At 48.6% G+C, this 6,000-nt stretch overlaps 1 protein-coding gene across 2 annotated transcripts in view; it reads right to left on the reverse strand.

Annotated features, from left to right (window-relative positions):
- RNF145 (ring finger protein 145) overlaps positions 1-3,681 on the reverse strand; it is a 44,517-nt gene extending 40,836 nt beyond the window's left edge. Inside the window, exon 1 of one of the 2 annotated variants that reach the window (XM_063168943.1) lies at positions 3,539-3,681. The gene's annotated coding sequence lies outside the window, so the exon portion shown is untranslated. Of the gene's footprint in view, positions 1-2,874; positions 3,026-3,538 lie in introns of those variants that run through there. The other variant, XM_063168944.1, reaches the window with a different exon arrangement.
- Between the last annotated feature and the right edge of the window lie 2,319 nt (positions 3,682-6,000).

Consider the following 6,000-nt stretch of genomic DNA (forward strand, 5'->3'; position numbering starts at 1 on the left):
TTCCAAACAAATACAGCACGTGTTTTGCAAAAGCAAATGTTACTGCAAAATAAATTAGGTCAAACTCTTCTCTGTTCACAGGGACTTCAGTGAACATGAATTCACATTACAGGCATATTAAAAATGGACAAAAGCAACTACGGAAGGTTAATTGCAAACAATAAAAAAATAATCTACATTCCCAACTTTCATTAATTCTAGCATATTTTATATGAGGGGAAAGAAAAGCAATCTACGAAATGAAGATACATATCACAGAGCTGTGAAGATTAAGTTTTCCTTAAAGATTTATTTCTCAAGTACATTATACACTATTAACAGTTTCAGCCCACTCTCAATTATATAGCAAGTGCATTATATTATTTATTGGTAGCCTGTAAAACATCCTGTGGCTTTTATTTTTCATAATGAGCGGGTAAGACAAAGGAACTGAACTCGGGGACTAACATGTGTTAACAAAGGTTAACAAATCCACCAGGTATGCAGCAAAATCCTTCCTTCTGTGCATTCCTCTGGGATCCACACCCTGCCTGCACATGATCAGTTCAAATCCAGTCACACTAAGAGGGGCTGCGTGGTTTTGAGATCACAGCTTAGCTGGGCACCTGAAAGACAGCAAGCTAATTCATTAAAATTAAAATATAATTAATAATATCTTTAATTAAAATCTTCAGAAGAAAATCTACGTTGACTCAACAAACCAAACTGCTCCAAGGTCCTTTCTGGCTCCCCGGTTTCTCACCAGTTCAAGGTTTGGTTTATTAACCAGTTATTCAGCAGTTTTTTTGCCATCACAGCCTGTGTTTGCAAGCCCACACCTACAAGCCTGCCTAACCACATTCGTATCAGCACATTCTGAGAAAATCTGGGCAGCAATCCCAAAGCGCCTCTGCAGAGGAGAGAATACCCAGAGGAGCTGCACAGGGAGCATTAATGAGAGCCCGAGATGATGCAGTGACATCCCACCCCAGGGAGCTGGATCCCAGGAACACCAGCCACAGGCAAAGCTCACAAAAACCCTGCAACCCAAACGTGTTACCAGGATGAAGCCACACAACGGGATGAAATCTATTTCATCCTCCACAGTTGCTCAGGCAGTTTTTAGCCATTTCAGACACAGCCTATGTTTAGAACCTGCAATGACAATAACTAGCTACCAGACTGGGAAGAAGTTAAAATAGAAAATAAGACTTTCAAGATTTCTCTAGGTCAGCACTGATAAAGTTTCCATTGCTGCTGCTGCTGCCTTATCTGTTTTTGGAATCATGTAAATAAAGCTTCGAGGCCTGTGAAACAGGCAGCTCAGCTTCCTGCAGCACCAGACTCGCCTGACAGAAATATCAAACACACAGTGGAAATACCCAGCAAAGTTCCCTTTAAATCACGCTCAAACTCAAGATACGCAACCAAAGAATTCTTCCAGAAAAGCTCCTCAAGATGAAGTACCCACTTGTGAGTGCTCCTCCCAAGAATGCTGCTAATTACAGAGCAGCAGGGCCTCTGAAATGAGAGTTGCTGGAAGGGCAGGGAACAGGTACAGATGCCTGAATCACAATGAAGGACTGGCCTTGAATGCACACTTAAAAAGCAAAGCGATGGTGAACTGTCCACTCTAACCACAGCAAACACTGCCAGGTGTATTTGAGCTAAAAATGGGTTCGGAAGAGTAAAGCACCACATGGGTTCCCGAGGAGGGGAAGAGGAGCCATCTGCACTGTTTGGAGAGGAGGAAACCGACCCAAGTTTAGCAAACAGCTCGGAGAAGGTTTGTGTGAGCCCAACACCAAGCACCAAGCAGCTCACGGAGTTCTCCAGGACACACCCATGGCTCGGAGCTCACGGGCACGATGCTCCTTTCTGCCTCTGCACCAAGGGCTCCGGCTGCCGAACCGGACCGAGACACCGATCTCTGCCCATCCTCTCTCCCAAAGGAAGGAATTCCCCAGCATTTCTTCCAAGGAACCGACTCGGTTCATGTCTCGGTCAGAATCAAGTGGCTCTAACATCAGCAGCTCCTCAAGGCTGATGTAAACAAAGCGAATTCTTGTTCTGGATGAGGAGCAGTTTTATATTGCTCTGTAAGATTGCTGATGAACCTTCTGTGTAATGGTGGTCGCAAAGACAACCATTTCCTAATGCTAATGAGTTCAGCAATTAATTAAACACGAGTGATATTATGACTCGAAAACCAGAGCTGATTATTAGTTACTAAAGCTAACCAGAAACAAAAAAAGATACAGTTTCTCATGCACAGGCCCCCACCGAAGATAACCAACAAAAAAAAGCCAAGCTTACAGAAAAACCGAAGTCATAGCTTAGAGCGCCCACCTAACCAAAGTATTTTTTCCATTTTTAAATCTATCTTCATTTATCCCACAAAAAGATTTCCCTCTTCTCCTCCCAAGTTTTATCTCTACAGACACACTACAAGCACAGACAAACCCTAACTGAAATATATGTGAAAGTATCCAAGTCTGAAACACAAGTTAACAGAAACTCGTGTACTGAAAGCTGCATAAGAAATGAATACCGCAACACCTACAGATTTCAAAAGAAAAGTATTCTGAATGACATCACAAATGCCTAATATTTATGAGTCATATTACACAAACCTCACTTTTCTTTGGTATATTTCACCCATAGCTTCTAACATTCTCCTTCATTTGCTGATACTTGCGGCAAAAAGAATTCACTTTTTTTTCCACTTTATTCCCCCAATTACATTATTTATGCACCGGGTCCCACACACACCCCCAAAAAGGCAGCACAACCAGAAGGTAAGCATCCCTCTAAGAGCTCCATCTGTCACAAGTATTCTTGGTACACAGAACTACTCCCGAGCACAGAAGAAAAATGAAAATTCTCATCACAAACCTTATTTTATAAGGCTACAGAAGGTCTCATAAAACCGACTGACACGACATAAGTAGGGAAGATGCAAAGAGCCCTGTTCTCCACGCCACGAGCAGGCTGCTCCTTACATAAGCATGACCATATGCTCCAGGGCCCGTCTCCAGGAGAGGTGCCCGGCTCCGCTCCGTGTCTCAGCCGGCCCGGGGGATGCTCAGCCGGCTGCGGGCACAGCCCGGGCCCAGGCAGGGCGGGCAGCACCGCAGCCCTCCGCCCCAGCTGTGTCAGGGCTGCGGGAGCCCGCACTCACCCCCGGCTCCAGCACGGGGATGCGAACCGCGGCCCCCTTACCCTCTCCCCAACAGGACACTCCTTCCCCGCCCGCCGCAACTCCCGCGCTCACCGCCGGCGCCGCGAGCGGCCCCGCGCATCCTGCCCGGCCCCGCTGAACTCCAGTAACCCCGGCGGCTCCCGGCGCCGGCGGAGGAGGGGAGCGGGGAGGGGAAGGGGGGCGGAGGGCGGGGAGGAGCGGGAGGGGGGCTGCGCGCAGGGAAGGCCGGGGAGGGAGCCCCGGCACCGGCACGCGCGGGAGAAGCGGGGGCGCGGAAGGGGCGCGGAGGGGGCGCGGGAGTGGCGGGCGGGGGGCGCCGCGGGGGCGCGCGCCTGAGGCGGCGCGTGCGGGAATCACCTGAACCCGCGGGGTCGCCGCCGCCGCCTCCTCCTCCTGCTCTTCCTCCTCCTCTCGCTCCTGCTCCCCGGTGGCGCGGCGGTGGCTCCGCGCTTCTCACACCGACGGCGGCGGCGGTTCGGTGCCCGGCGGCAGAGCGGCTCCTCGAGGCACCATGGCCGCGCCGCGCCGCCTCAGGGCGCCGCCGACTCCCCGCGGCCCCGCGGACGGGCGGCCATGGCCCCGCTGCCTGCGCGCGCGCGCCGCCCCTCTCCGCGCATGCGCACGCCCCGCCCGCGGAGAGGCTCCTCCGCTCCCCCCCGGGCAGGGTCGGGGCGGGGGCGGAGGGAGCGGAGCGGGGTTTTGGGGGAAAAGAGCCGGGATTTGGGCTGAGGAGCGCTCCCCGCCCTAAACGGGTTCTGTCCGTAAAGCCGGGACCCTCTCGCCCGCCCACACCCCTGAAAGGCGGAGGCTGGGGTTTAAATTCCTATGGGAGCGCAGGGATTTGGGTCCTCTCGGGACGTGCGGACTCGCCAGGGCAGCTGCGAGTCTGGGAAATGACTCAGAAAAGTCGGTCAGCAAAATTTCAGGTGGTGTCTGAGCAGATGTTTAAAAGGCAGCCCTGCTATTTTAATAATACTCCTTAGTGGCCTTGTGGAACACAAAGTGCTGTATTACTTTTAAATACTAAGGTTTTTTCCAGTGTTGGACTGCAGAGCCTCCCGTCACCTTTGCTGTGAGTCCAACCAGAAAAGCACCAGATTTGCTGTATTATTGCACTGTCATTTTTCAGCTGGAGACCCGACCCAGGGGCTGCTCCCACACAGCCCAGCCCAGCACACGGTTTCATACTTTTCAGCTCACAGATAAGTCTCACCAATATTTACTCATCCTGTCAGGGTTGCATGGCCAAGCCCTAGAACACATTCTTAAATGCTACGGAAAAAATTATGACACAAAAGGAGTAATGTTTTTTACCTTAGTGTTAAAAAAAAAAAAAAATACAAAGCCACACTGTCTGGAACATGAAAAAAAAAACCACTTTGCTGTGGTGAGGAATGAGGGAATACACTGAACTGGAAAATCCTGTAGTTCACAAGGGTTGGGCTGGCCAACTTAATAATTGCTTTTTTCCTTCCATCTCTAATGAACTGGAGCATTCACAGACGTAGGTATTAACAATACCTCAACACAGCGTCTTTAATTCTGTGAAGCAGAGATATTTAAATAAGGGTTTGGGTGTCTGTTTGAATTGTGCTTTGCAAAATTACTTTGTCTGAGTACTTAAAGGTTTTCTAAACTCCAGGAGAAGGATAGTTTGAACACATCCATCCTTGGATGGTGCATTTGGTGTTCACCCTGGGCCAGTCTTCTCCTAACTCCAGTCACTGCAGAATGCAGCAGGCAGGAGATCAAATGGCACAACTGACAGGAGTCTCCCAAACCTCTGCAGGTACCATGGAACAGCTCACCACCATTTTTTATAAGCTGCAGATTTTAATACAATTTAAATAAAACCAGCAGGTTTTGTATTGCAAAATGTTTATTTCGAATCTATCGGTTTTTGCAAGGGTTCCTAAATTAAATTTAGAAATAACAAAGCTGCAGACCCAGCCAAACAAAGGACACCCACGTGTGGTTATTACTCATTATCACTCTGTGCTCTGGTCAGGCTTAGGAGGTTCAGTGAGCCCCTCCTGCACAGGGCTTCTCTGACCTGCTCAGTGTCCCCAGTGATTGTTTTACATATCTGTTTATTAACCACGCCCCTGTCACCTAATCCTTTTCTTGTACCTGGGGTAAACACTGCTCCAAACCCTGGATTTCTGCAGAGAACATGGGAAAAGCTTCACCAGGCTCCAGCCACCCCATTCTTCTGGCTCAGCCCACTCAAAACTGCATCCTGCTCCACACTTGCCAGTACCCCACTTCTTATCACAGGGAATATAAACCAGCTGTCATATAAGGCATAAGAATTTCAGCTCCATTTCTAGGGGCTGCTTGTCTACTCATGCCATACATGGGAAAAAAAATCATGAGTCACTTCTTGTCTATTCTTTGTGGGCTTGGTTCAGTGCTGGCTGAGGTTGGGGTGATCTCTAAGTCCTACCTCTGCAGTGCTGCTGGGAGAGAGGACAGCAAGCAGCAGAGAGAGGCAAATACATGTTTCACAGCTGCAGAAAACAACAGGTATTTATAGGAGTTGGAGTGGAAATATCTATTATTATTTTAGAAGTAATTATATAATGAAAGTATTGTAGAGTTCTCACTTCAGTTTGCAAGCAAACAATAGGAAATGAACCCCACATTTATTTCCTTCTGTCCTCTCTCAGCATTTAATTCTGGAAATGTGTTACTTCACAAAAACAAAGGTTTTCTAATGAGAAGATCAGGTTTGTGGCATTACTACTGTCTTGTCAGGCATGGCTTTTTAAAAGCACCTCAACCTTCTACTTAATTTCTCCAGAACTTTGAAAGCTTCT

Source organism: Melospiza melodia, chromosome 14, assembly GCF_035770615.1.
Source record: "Melospiza melodia melodia isolate bMelMel2 chromosome 14, bMelMel2.pri, whole genome shotgun sequence".
In the NCBI taxonomy this organism is placed as follows: domain Eukaryota; kingdom Metazoa; phylum Chordata; class Aves; order Passeriformes; family Passerellidae; genus Melospiza; species Melospiza melodia.